Source organism: Embiotoca jacksoni, unplaced genomic scaffold (genome assembly GCF_022577435.1).
Source record: "Embiotoca jacksoni isolate LCO1_2020_lvr unplaced genomic scaffold, fEmbJac1.0.p SCAF_34, whole genome shotgun sequence".
NCBI lineage: Eukaryota > Metazoa > Chordata > Actinopteri > Embiotocidae > Embiotoca > Embiotoca jacksoni.
In genome coordinates, this window is record NW_027185386.1 from 876224 (window position 1) to 890856 (window position 14633).

Here is a 14633-nt window from a genome sequence, read left to right on the forward strand (position 1 = left end):
ATCCCAGCATCCTTTTTCCAAAGACCAAACAGCATCTGGAGCTTCACCTGCTTATATTAAAGAAGCGGGATTTAATGACTTGTTAAATGACTCCTTACATCAGCAAATGTGCTTTATTTGAAAATCTCCAGAGCCGTCACAATGAAAGTCTTCTCTCCTCCAATTAGAGGCGTCCTTTGGAAGACAGACTCGCTGTGCTAAATGAAGATCACTTTTTTTTTTCAAAGGGAGAGACGGAGGAGCTGTTGAACCTTGTTCTTTGCTAATGTCAGGCTCAAACAGGCTGGAAATACATGAAACTATCATGGTGGGGAAATATTTTGAACAACGGCACACAGCAGTGGGAGCTGACAGCTCATGAATAGACACTTCAATGCATATTCTGTTATACTCTAAAGCTCTCCCCATTGTTGTTGTTTTTTCCCAGTATCCTCACTTCACATTTCATTGTTTTGGAAATATTTCTATGACTGTTTTCTTCTCTTTTTGTTTGGTCAAATAAAAGTTTGAGTTCATTTAATTAGGATCCAAATGACCACAGCGAGGGTTAATGATGCTTGTATATCAACAAAGAAGCAACCATGTCATTCTGAATGAAGTAAATTGGTATACAAACACAGAATTTCCTCAGTCAGCCACATTATTAATATCTCAATTAAAAACTACAATATCAAAAATGTGAGACACGTTACAGAGTGATAAAAAGATGCTTGTTTTTCTCAGATTGTCTGAGCCTGAAATATGCAGCCCAATTTGACTGACTCAAAAAGTTAATTCCCCTCCAGTGTTGACTTGCATAGAAATATTTGCATTGTAAAAGGCTGAAAGGTTTTCAGGGTACAATGTGTGAGACACTCCACGTGAATACAAGGGCACGTTAGGGTGCAGCGTCCTGGAAACTTTTTATTGTACAACTTATTTTTAATAAGAAATCAAATATCAAGCTCAATTATGTGTTTCAGTTTAGAGAATGGGATGCATCAATACAGTAATGCTCTTCTATAAAAAAAAGATTAAATGAATGAATGGTTAAATTCTGATACACAAGCAGGACTTGAAAACAATGCATTGAAACACATCTGGGAGCGTCTGCTGCTTTGAGTCTGTTTGTTTGTTTGAACAAGACTTTAGTCCCGTATGAGTCACGTCCCAAAGTCCCCGTCCAGGATTCCCTATAATCCAGCTTCATACAATAGCATCAATAGCATCTGTTAGACTTTCACCTTGCCAACACCTTTCAAACTCCACCACCACAGTTTGTTACACATCTTCTCTTATCATTTTAAATTTCCCAAACTGAGATGAACTGATGAGGTAATTATGGCTTTTTAGCACCTGAAAGCTCCCTGCAGAGCCAAGAAAGACATTACACATCTGTTTTTACTGATATAGCAGCTGAATAAACTGAATTGAACTGAACTGAACAACTATTTACTTTTACTAGAAGCTTTCGAGATCAGAACTTCTTTTCAGTCCATTTATTCCACGCTCATGTAAAGACGAGTAAGATTACACACCTCCGCAAACCAGTCATCAAGATCCAAGTGAACGTTCATGCCAAAATTTGAAGAAATCCCCTCAGCGTTCCTGAAGTGTCTCTTTCGAATTAGCAGATAGATGTGAGGTTACAGTGACCTTTGACCTTTACCACCAAATTCGAATTAGTTCATGCTTGAGTTCAAGTGAACGTTTGTGCCAAATTTGAAGAAATTCCCTCAAGATGTCCATGAAATATCACATTCAATTAATGGATGGATATGATGTTAGAGTGACCTTGGCCTTTGAAATTTGACCTCCAAATTGTAATCAGTTCATCCTTGAATCCAGGTGAACATTTGTGCCAAATGTGATTAAATTCCCTTGACGCATTTCACGAGAATAGACATGAGGTGACAGTAAGCTCGATTTTTACAAATGAAAGAAATATTGAACCACATTCAACGTTGTTTTGGCCTAAAATGTACAAAACACCAAAAAAAAAACATCATTGAGATCAATCAAACAAATGATTCCCCTCATTTGCTCCAAAGAGGTCCTCGCCGTGCCTTTCAAACTGCAGTCATTAGCTCCAACTAAAGCAGTCTCGGAGACAGAAAGGACACTGGCTGTCTTTCAAGGCTTTGACACGCACTTGGCTTCATCTCTGATATGTGGCACCATGACTCCGTCTCCAATCCAGAGGATAAACAAGGACATCTGTTCAGGACTTCAACCGATGCAATTTTCTGCTCGTCGATCAGCGGCCGAAGCACATTGGAAACGTGGAAAACAGCCGTATCTGTTTTTCCTGACACAGCTGGGGTGAAGTGACCTCACGCCACAGGTCAAAACCTCCCACCCCCCATCCCCCCGAGATGAGGCTGCCTCTGCTCATTAGGGAAGCAGCGTTTTAAAAACACAGAAAAACAACCAGAGCGGCGGCCATTAAAGATGCCATCGACTTTTTAATTACGTCTCATAAAGAGCCTATCAGTGAGAGGGCGGTAATAAACGACGGCGTGAAGCCAATCCCATCCTGCTGCTGTACTCGGGTCTAATTTCTCATCATGTACAATAATCCAACGCCAACATTTTATTTCATTTCGTATGACCTTTTTTTTCTCTCTCTCTCTTTACACCCCCACAATCATCGCAAAGGACGTTTATTTTTTTAAATATCACCTTTCAAACACACTGGCATGTTAAAGTGCTTTAAGATTAAGGTGTTAAAGCTGCTATAATAAATATTGTTATTTTAACAGTGAGACCGAGAGCTTTATGGTGTCCTTTGACAGTTTTTTTTATTTTATTTTCCTGTCAGGAACTTTGCTGTTTTATCATGTTTTGGGTCACGGGAGGCAGTTTCAGTAGAAAAAAACAAAACAAAAAAAACATAATTTTTTTGGGTCTATGACCAAAAAGTTGGATATTTAGCAAACAAAGAGTCATAAAATAAAGTTAAAATTGGACTCATGATTCATTAAAAAAATGCTCATTTGGCTCCATATCTTTTGGATTAGATTTAAAAAGGTGTTTATACGTTCAAGTTGTGTTCATAGTGTTTGTTTCTGGTGCCACAAAAATAAGTCATTCTTGGCTTAAGTTGAAATTCAAAAACAGAGAGAAGAAAATGTATTAATTTATGTAGATGTAAGTAAAACAACAGGTTCCAAAAGATCCTGGTGTACATTTAAATGAGCCGAATAAAGTGCTATGTGAAATGCACAACTCTTGTCAGTGTCATTAAAAGAATCTTTATTATCATTTATGTGCATTTATCCAAACATATGTGCTTTATAACTTTGTCATTATTTAAATGAGTTTAAACCTGCATCAGGCCCCACACCTTCAGATGTGTGCTACAAATACGTGGTGCATCCAAAATAAAACCTGCTTCTCAGTGGTTTTTTTTGTTGTTTTATTTTCTAATTCCTCACAACAGTCAGAAAAGCCGCCCCGGGCGTCCTGAGATGGCTGGAAGCCAGCGGCTGGTCACAGATGGAGAATTTGTCTCTAAATCTCTGTAAACAAGTATTTTAAAATCAGTGTGTTGACATGCAGGTAATCCGTGCAGTGATCTGACAGCTGGAGTATCGGCCTTTGATTTCTTAGCCTGACTAAGTGCTTCGGCGACAGCTGTCTGGTTCGGTCTTTTTTTTCTTTTTGGGAGAAACCTGTGAAACCACCATTGTACTTTGAGTCCATCACAAGTCTGAGCTGTCTGACTTTTGCAGCTGCATCTCTTTTGCAAAAATAAAAAATTAAAATGGAGTGAGATAAAAGTGTGAGGCAAAAAAAAAAGATCATGACAAAAATGCATGACCTGGATTGACTACTTCAGACTCCACCAAAGGAGACTTTGAATCCGTCTTTTGATTCCCTCTGTAGAGGAGTCACTCAGAGGGGAGGTGATGTTGGAGAACGTTCACTCACCTCAAACATGGGGTCGGTCACAGTGACCTCAAATCTCCACACGCAAAAGTTCTGAACAGCACTGCGGCTATCGGCGAGACCGACCTCATTATCTGCAGTTGGCACAAGATATAGTATCTGGTGCTACACCCAGAAGATGGTAGGAAGTCAGAAAGCACAACTTTTTAACGAGGAAAAAGAGTTTTGCATGGAATTCCAAGAGAAACTGAGTTGGAGTTGTCATGTGACTTCCAAGATGTTATTATCTGATATGTAAACCTGCCAGGAGATATATATATATATATATATATATATAGATAGATAGATAGATAGATAGATATATATATATATATATATATATATAGATAGATAGATAGATAGATATATATATAGATAGATAGATAGATAGATAGATAGATAGATAGATAGATAGATAGATAGATAGATAGATAGATAGATAGATAGATAGATAGATATATATATATATATATATATATATATGGTAAATGTTCCACAATCTAACATTAACATAATTATAATAATCACAATTAACATAACTTGTATTGTCTGTTGGTGCAATGTTCCTCTAGTAGGAAGGTTACCTGAATTTAATTTGACAGTCTTATAAGATTTAACTGCCAGTTACACGAAAGCCATTTCCACCATTCATCTTGCCAATGTTGATAAATTGTGCTAAAGGACAAGAAACCAGTACAGTGACGTCCAGGTGTCCTCCGTTGGTTTCTGAGCTGCTGTTCTTGAAGCCTGGAGTTTGGAGTTTTGGCCGTCGCCATCTTGTTTTTTATGAGGCCATGAAGTGACCATATTTGATTTCTGCTCTGGAGGCTGCAGACCACACCACAGCTGAAATCCAGATTAGTATTGGACTGACAGTTGACAAGAAAAAAGGTGCCAACGAAGAGGACTCACACTCCCCCTGCTCCGTGTCTGCTGGATGTGTTTGCTCATATATTAGCTGAGGTCCTTGAAAGTTGATGTAATAAAGTACATCCATCAAGTCAGGTAGTTTTCATTTTACTTTCTATAAATTAAAATGAGACTTTCTGCACATGTGAAGTATCACTGGCAGAAATCTGGGCCGCATATTGTCGACTGAGATCTTGACTTCTGGAAACTTATTCAAAGTGTTGTTTGTCAGTATGTAAATAGAGCAACAGTGCTTTGATGAACACATGGTGATACGCTCCTTTGACCCTGAACGCATCAAAAGTAAGTCGAGCTTTTTTTTCGCTCTCGTGTCTTTGAAGGAAAGAGTGGAGAGCTTCTTCTCTTCCTGCACACATTATGCTGCTCCACTAATCAAAGGCCTTGAGTCGGGTCCAGGACATTATCTTCAACCAATTGCATAAAGGCAGGAGAAAGAAGGTAATGGGGTTAGCAATATAAATCAGTGCACAAGAAACTCTATTATTGGTAAAGTAATGGGGACCGACGTTGTTTGTAAGCTTCAGCTGTTTGCTTAATTGCAGATCTACGAGCAACACTGGCTCTAATTTACATATGTAAATTCGAAGCAGGCCAACAGAGCTGTTCTTGGCAATGCTCGTGTTTGCCTGCAGGAGGAGAAAAAGGAAAAAAAAAAGGGGGGGGGGGGGGACTGTGTGTCGAGAGAAAGAGGGAGAGAGATAAACAAACATGCAAACTAAAATAAAAAGGACCAAAAAAAATTGGGGATAGAAGAGATCATTTAAAAAGAGATGAGAGACTGAGGCAGAACTCTGGGGTGAAGTGAGGGTGGAGCAGAGGTGGTGGCAGCAGGAGGAGGAGGAGGAGGGGGGGGGGGCAGCTTCACCTGAGCACACAGCAACTGCAGCATTCAGACGAGTAAATAAAAGAGCATGTTACTCTGTCTCTCTCCTACAGGTTAAACCGAGAGCGCCCTACAGATCGTGTGACAGTTGCAGAGCGTCCTCAGGGCAACTTCCCCCCCAAGTTCAAGGACTCTCAGACTCACGTCGACGTGCTCAGATGTGCACAGATGCCGCCGTGCCCGTGACTGTGATCTGGTAGAATTAGCGGCACAGTGTGTTACTAATTTATATAGACAGCTGGGGACAGTAGGAGCTGGTCCCCAGTGTTTTAACGGCTTCCAGGCAGCATGCCGTCAGCTAATATAACCGGGGCAAAGCGTGTGTGTGTGTGTGTGTGTGTGTGTGTGTGTGTGTGTGTGTGTGTGTGTGTGTGTGTGTGTGTGTGTGTGTGTGTGTGTGTGTAGAGAGAGAGGAGAAAGCAGGAGCAGGTGATAACACAACTGAGGAAGGCACTTTTCCCACAGTCCATAAATAAGAGAGCAGAGAATTTTTTAGTATTTTTTTGTTGCAGCCAGACACTTTGATCCTGATTGTTCCAGTGAGACGTCGGTAAACAGTGAGAGCAAGCCAACATGGGAACACGCAGAAAGAAAAATAGTTCAAAGTTCAAACTTCCCCATCTGATAGAGGAAGAAAAGAAACAAAGCTTTGTTAAAGAGAATTTGGCAACATGGTCACAGCAATAAATCCTTCTCGTCTCTTCTCTGTCTGATTTATATCAATCAGTGACAGAGATGACATCACATAATAGTTATTCAACCTATTCCCACTTCATGAATATTCATTAACTCTTCCAATCATGGAGCCTTCTGAGGAATAAAACACTTTTGCATGCAGAAATTGATGCATTTTTACTGCACAGCTTGACTGCAACATAATTAAAGAAGAAATAGGCGGTTTGGTTTCGGAGTAACCAACGACAGCATCTCACTTACAACACATCTTAAAGCTAGACCAGAATAAAAACACATCATCATATATTCTCAGGTTTACATTTTAAATCCAAAGGGTGTGTACTTCAGTTAAAGCTGGTAAACATCTGGGATTGGAACCATATTAAGACCAAGCACAGAAACCACTGGGTGTCTGTTTCCCTGTGCTGGTGAAATAATGATGGTATCGCTTGAAGCAGCCTTCAGATATGCTGCAGATCGGAGGAATGAAAGGCGGTTACTGATATACAATTAATGTGACTTGGCAGCAGAGCAGGACTCATGTCTCTGGTCAATGTCTCTGACTCACAGTCTCTGTTAGACAGCACACGCACACGCACACACACACACACACACACACACACACACACACACACACACACACACACACACACACACACACACACACACACACACACACACACACACACGGGCACCAGACAGGAGAAATATCAATAAAATTCATCACCATGTCGCCACGTATTCCCTCCTGTTCTCCTCCTGTTGACAGCCTCCTCCTCTCTCCTTCTGCTGATCTTCAGGCTGTCCTAATTCACCGAGCCTCCTGAGGAACCATCAAAGTGTTACCTACTCTATTACACGTCGTTCTCCTGCTTCGCTCCTTCATTACGCCCCTTTTTGTTCGCATGCACAGACTTTTTACACATTTGGTGTAAAAAGGAAATGTCCGTAAAAATGAAGATTGAGTAACAGTCCAGAAATTAATCCTGCTCCCAGATGACAGAGTTTAGAGAGAGAGTGTGTGTGTGTGTGTGTGTGTGTGTGTGTGTGTGTGTGTGTGTGTGTGTGTGTGTGTGTGTGTGTGTGTGTTTTACCATGTCTTCAACGCAGCTCCAGCTGCAGGTGTAGCGTCGACCTCCACAGCGAACCACTCATTCCTGCTTGAAGCTCTCAAGGCAACATTAGCTGCTACTAGCATAACAGAGTTGGTGGTTGGGTTGCAATGTGCATCATAGATTATGGATTTTAAGATGAAAAAGGACAATATATTTGTTTCTGATGCATCAATTTGATATTTTTTCTTTAAACTATCTATTGCAAGTTCAGTAATATGGAAAAAGTGCACTGTGAGATCAGTGTTATGCTCTTTTAGGGGTAAATCTACAGCACATTTCCTCCTTGCTGCTTGGTTTAAAATGGAAAAACATCTGTTTCAGCACCACGGACAGCTCCACTCTAAAAATCAGTCAGCACACAGAGAATCAGACTTATTTCCAGCTGTGCGTTTTATTGGGTCAAACTAAGGCGACGATGAGCATGTTGAGCTTCCGCAGACTAACGTGGACCTTTGAATGCCTACAAAAACACATTTCCTCTCCAAATCAATAATCCAATATGTTCAGTGGGAGATAACAGATGATCAGAAGATAGGTATCACGCAGTGCCAAGAGGCGCCTCCATCCCGCCTGGCTTGCACAATTCAAGAAAAAAGAGAGAGAGGGGCCCGCCAAAAAGCATCTCGAGGGACTGCCAATCTCCTCCGGTAATGATAATACCGGAGACAAATGAAGGCAATAACTAGCAATGGGATTAGGCCTCTTATAAAAAGTGTGAAAGGGGGAAGATTTGGGACATCTGTCTCCTCCACTCCAGCGTGAATATGGCAGGGCAGAGCAGAACAGTGACAGCAAGTGTGAGACTGTTTTTAATGGGTGAGATTTCACTGACAGTATCATTGCATATTTATTGTGTAGATGCTCCGTTAAATGTCTATTCAGAAAACTTAAAACAGACAAAGAAGTGAAATTTGACAGCCTTTGAGCTGCAGATAAGAATAGCCTTTTAGTCAATCTTTAAAATCACAGTAAGACCAGATTATACTAATAGTATAATTACTTTTTGTCCTATCTGCACTGTTTATTAAAGTCATGTCTTCTATTCTTATCCACTATACCTTATTAAGTATAAATATCCAGCTATCTATTGTGGTTGAATGTCTCATATTTTTATTTAAGCCTTTTAAACTGATGCCACTAGAAACTGATGTCAGTATGAGTTTCAAAAGATTTGTTTATTTGGTATATTGTTTGTATATTTGTTGGAAACATCAGCATATTGTCTCAGAAAAAACAACAGTGCATATCTGTCACTTCTGAAATGCTCTCGGGGTTTTACGCAACTTTTCCCTCTAATATTCAGCCTATTTTCACTTCATGTAATTTGTTCTCTCTCTGTACATGTCGTTACCTGCAGGAGAAATCAGACGCTCCAGAGCATCTATAATAGTTCCATGTGCTCATAGAGGTGTGTTATCACACCTTGGTAGACATATTTCCGCCTCATTTCACTTCCACTGACTTCAGAACGTGGGAGCCGGTCACGTATCATTTCTTACTGCAGTGAATATTACACGAAGTTTTTTTGAAAACCAGAAATCCAACGTTTTGGAGCCATTTATTTCCATCCAATAAATGCAATTTAGAGCTTTCCATTACTCATTGCACACACTGCTGTGCATATTTTCTTTGCAGTTTTTCACACTTTTCCTCCACGCAAAATATTAATTTTCATTTTGGAGCTGCAAATCTGGTTTATAAAGTCTTATTACTCTAACCTGCAACGACAAGCTTTCTAACAGGCAATGAGAAATCCGAATATAGATTCCTCATATGAGGGCTGCATATTAATACACACACCTTCTGGTGAGCTTTCAGCCATCATGGAAGGTAACCATCCTTATTTCGCCTTAATGCATTTCATAAAAGAACCCACGATGGCTTTGTCAACAAACAAGCCGGGGTCTTCGAATCAGAACCCAACTGCACATCTATTAAAGCTAATCACGGTGAATGGATGGACATTGTGGTCCACGGAGAGCTGAGATTAAACCCAGCAGGCAGCAGACACAAACAATGCGCGGCACTGGAGCTAATATGCAGACAAAAACAAATCAGAGGGAGTATTATTTTTGTATCGAGCACTCGTCCGTCTCTTTACGTGACTGCTGATGTTCTTGGGTGATGAATTTACATTTGCACAGACGAGCTGTTTATGAGACCAGAACAAACAACACAATGTCCTGACTTCAGTTGAAAAAAAATTATTTGCATATATTTATCAATTTCTTAAAAAAAAAAAAAATTACCATTTCAAAGTGATGTGGAAGCAACTTTGGTTTTCACATGATGTTATGAAAGCAATATATAGGATCTCATTTGCATGCTGTTTTGGGTAAGCCTACTACCAACTGCTGCTGCTGCTCCCTTTTAAAACTTGTTCAAATGTTACAGGAAATATGGAGCATGCCTCTAATTTGGCTGCCTCTTCTTTTAAAGGAGATAAAACTCAAGGGATGCTATTTACACGCAAAGCAGTAGTAAAAGGCCGTAAACAAAGGCAACCCTGAGTAGAATATGAAGATGTTATGTGGAATGAAATAAGTTTGACAACATCACTTCAGCAATAATGAGCGACGTTTCATCCAAAACAATGCACACAATAGAGTAGAGATCCTGTTTTTAAAGTGTGTGTGTGTGTGTGTGTGTGTGTGTGTGTGTGTGTGTGTGTGTGTGTGTGTGTGTGTGTGTGTGTGTGTGTGTGTGTGTGTGTGTGTGTGTGTGTGTGTGTGTGTGTGTGTGTAGTGGAACCAAGAAAGGACCTCACATAAGTCATTACTCCTGTTTTTTTATGCTTATTTAAAAAAAAACTAAGAAAAAAACAGAAAGAGAAAACACAGTTGTGGACAGAATATGTTTCCTCTTCTCTTAAAGTTCATATTTTCAGATCAGCTCATTAAATTTGAAGCTACATCAACATTACATTTAATTTTTAGGTTATATTTCCATTGTGAGACATCAAACCACACCCACACCAAAACCCTCCTGTGTTATGACGGTGGCTGAAATCATAGATCTACAATCTGTATTTTTGCCCTTTCGGGTTTTTTTTATTGCTCGTCTGCACTTTAGAAGAACGTTAAATCTTACATGAATCTGATTAAATGTAACAGCGTGGGTATAATTATGTTACGGGACAGACAAAAAGCTCTCCAGTAGGCTAATGTGCCTGTAGTTGCTGCTCACCCGACTTCAGATGGGGAGCCAGTAGGCCTAATTGGGTACATACAGCCTAATCAGACTGGCTGGATTGTCTTGCTTAACATTTTATCCCTCATCCTTGTATCAATTTTCAACTAAATTAGCCCGGTCCACCAGAGATGGAGCAGAATTAGGTGGAAGGGGGAGAAGGAGGAGTTGCTATTACTGCACTTCACTTTGCCATCGTAGTATTCACAGTGTGTGTCGTGTCATTCAGAAGCAAATGGGTAAACAGTGAAGTGTCAGCGTGTGTCCTTTATTACCGGTTGTGAGTCAAAAGTTCATCACGGTCCTACATTACCCGGAGAGGTCACAGCACCTCCCTCGTCCAGGTTCACTGTCGTATCCAGAGCATTCCTGAGCCAGCTACTAGTTTCGGGATCTTTGGGGGACTTTGTGGTCAGTAAAACTCTGCAGTAAAATATGAAATGACATTTTAGAGTTCGAAAAACAATGTGTGAAAAGGAGGCCCAAAAAGAAACAGACCCTGAATAATCTGTTCAATGACAATTCAGGCTCTTTACTGACAGTTTGTATGAAGCACAAAACAGAGAGGCGGTAGATCACAGGGATGAGGCCGAATCCAAAAACAGCCTGTGGTTAAAACTGGGTCGACAAATCAGAAAGAGGAACAAAAAGGGCTCAAAAGTGGGAAACCTCACGACAACACGGAGGAAAAGGCCTGGACTGATGAGCACAGTGAACAACGAACTAGTACAGACGAACAGAAACATGCAGATTGTACACAGGAGAGGGCGGGAAGACACTCGGACACGTGGAAACAATCAGGGCGGAGACAGGTAATCAAACGAGGACAGGAAGTCAAGACACCTGAACCGAGAGGAGAAGAGAAGTTACAAAAATAAAACAGGAAGGGAAAATGTATTAAAACAGAAAACATGACATTAGTGTGACCGACCGAATGATTCAAACGTGGATAAACATGAGGTCAAGAAGCAACTTTAAAAAGTTGATTTTACTAAAACAGTACAGACCTCTTCTAAATAATAAACATATCAAGTGTATCAAAAAAAAGTCTCCTTTGATTTGACAAAAAGATTTTACATCACCACAAAAAGTATTTAGAAGAGTAAAAGTATTTTTCTGTGTTTAATAGCATAAAATAAACAGCCATAAATAAGAACATTTTATTCAAAAAAATTAATAAATGCATAAAATACTTTTTATTGTCTTACCTAAACCGAAAAATACTTACATAAAACAAATCAAATCAAATCGGGTTCACCTTAAAAAAACAAGAGTTCAACGAACAGCTGTTGACCACGGTCCAGTCCTGACACTTCCATAAAACTTTCCCTCTCTGACTCGACTCTAAATGTTGAGGTCAAAACATGCTGCATCCTCACTGAAGGCCTTTTTTTTCCTTCAATTCACATTTCAATTGCCTGAAAGCAGGAAAATCCTTTTCTAATTTATCTTTTGTTTACATCCCTGCACTGACTCCCATGCTTCATTTTTGCTGTCATTGATTTATTGAATTGTTGAAGTGAAGACTGAAGACAGCAGCAGTGGTAGAACAGTACAGACAGCACAGTCAAAATCTTTGATCAGAAAATGTGTAAAAGTGCAGAATTTTTTTTTAAGCGCTGCTCATGTTTTATATAAAATGAGTGAAAAAGAAGTGTCGACGGAGGAGGAATGAAAACGACGATGAGGGGAGAAATGAGAGGCTTTGAGCTGTCTGAGCGCCGGTGATGAGGAGACAGGAAAGTTGCCTTGGCTGTGGGCAGATGTTGGTTGCCGTGGCAGCTGGTGGAGGGTGGAGGGAGGGCCCACCTGTCTCCGGCTCCCGTCTCCCTCTTCTCTGCCGCGGAGAGAAAAGCGACAGATGGAGTCCGAAGGTTCTGCTCCGGTCCCAGCGCTGCTCCTTCGGTCCGTCCGGCTCCCCCCCCCCCCCCCCCCCCCCCGTTCCCCGGCCCGAGGGCACCGTGCCAGGGGAACATGGAGGCCGTGGCCGGCCCGGCCCTCCGCCGCCACAAGGGTCAACTGCTGACAGAGAGGGGTCGCCCCTCGAGTCGCCTCGTTCGCCCGCAAACACTCTGCTGCCTCCCCGTGGATGTGAGCAACAACTGCAGTCCTGCCTTGAGCTGAGGCATTAACAAAAGAACATGTCCTCTCAAGGTCTCCCGGCTTCCAAAACCATCAGGACGTCAGGCTTCGTGTAATCGGACTATTTTTCACCGCAAGATCTGAGGGAGATGCCAAATTGGAGATGTTGTTCATATTGATTTTAAACTGTATTTTTCCCGAAGGAGGGCTGTGGAGGATACACGTGGATCGTTTGACAACGTGATAAGGAAGAGAATTGTGATGTAAGGTGTGTGTGTGTGTGTGTGTGTGTGTGTGTGTGTGTGTGTGTGTGTGGAGGGGAGGGGAGAGGAGGGGGGAGGGGAGGGGGGGTTGATGGACACGTCAAATCCACAAAGTACCAAAGTCCATCACACCGATGGACTCGGTGACCTTTGAGTCACTGGTTTTGTGATAAATCAATGCAGGAGGTCTCAAACAGAACCACAGAGAGCTCATTAGGGATTCTTTACAGAGCGAGCTGCACAACTCTGCTTGTTCTTCTGGACCTCTTATTAACCTCCCGCTCATTTGTTTGTAAGACACACAGATCTCCTTAACAGCAGCTTCGTCTGAACGGAGGAGAAAGCCAGACACTGAGAATGCAGCCCTTACCGAAGCTCCTTCAGACCTCACATCTGTTCTCTATTATCTCCAGATTTATAAACTCTTTCCGCCTTTTCTTTTTTTTTCTTTTTTTTTTACCAGAATCATCCTTGATATTTGTGGGTGTCTGTGTTCATTACTAGCACGGCTGAATTATGACTCAGGTCCTCTTTCTAAAAATCAGCATAACTGGGATGTTCTCCTCGTAGCGGCCATGCTGCTCCCAGAGGTCCCGTTAGAGCACATTAATGGATCCTCTGCTGTTCACGAGGAAAGTTATGCTTGTAGAAAAAGCTTCCTCTCAGCGACAAAGAAAGGTAGTCCTCGATATTGAAATGCCAGACTCCTCAGATTGGGTGTTTTTACTGTATCGGAGTAGCAGTTAAAAAAAGACCCGGACCCTCAAAGGGAAGGCCGAAGTGCCTGGACGGCTGTCTGATGAACCGCAGGGCATCGCGGAGGTCGGCCTTTTACTCACAGGAAGGTTTAGACACACAAGATTTTCCAGCGGTGGCTTTAAGGTTTCTGATGAAGCCGTGTGGTATGGTAATGTGCTGATTTAATGGAAATTATCTGGAGATTTTTCCCTGCCACACGAAAAAATTAAATGAGCTTTCCGCCTGCCCAAAGAATTCAGCTGTGAAAATACAAAGGCCACAGGATGAAGCTGTCAGATGAGCGGTTTGGTATTATTTTGACCAGAAAAAAAAGCTTCTCAATTACCACCGAACACGAAATGAATCCAAAGAGACCAATTTTTTTGCCAAATAATCAAGCTATTATCATTCATGACTCAATCACAGTGGAAATGACCGAGTCTGCTCGAGAGGAGGAAAAAAGGAAAATGTCACGTAAAGGAAGGAGAAGGACGATAAAGGAGCTCGCACCAGTTCGCCGCTCCGGTGGGACGGCGTGTTGGCGTGTTGGCGTGTTGGTGTGTTGGTGTGTTGGTGTGTTGGTGTGTTGGCGTGTTGGCGTGTTGGCGTGTTGGCGTGTTGGTGTGTTGGCGTGTTGGCGTGTTGGCGTGTTGGCGTGCGTCACTGCGACCAGGCGAGATGTGGGCGCCACGGAGCTCCGCCTGATTGACTGCAAATTAAATCTCGTTTCATCATTTGTCTGGAAGGCGAAGAATGAGAAGCCAACAAACGTTTTGGAGGTGAAGAAAATCGTAGCTGGAGAATATTCAGGATTCATTTCTTTCTGAGATATGAAGAACCAACACGTTA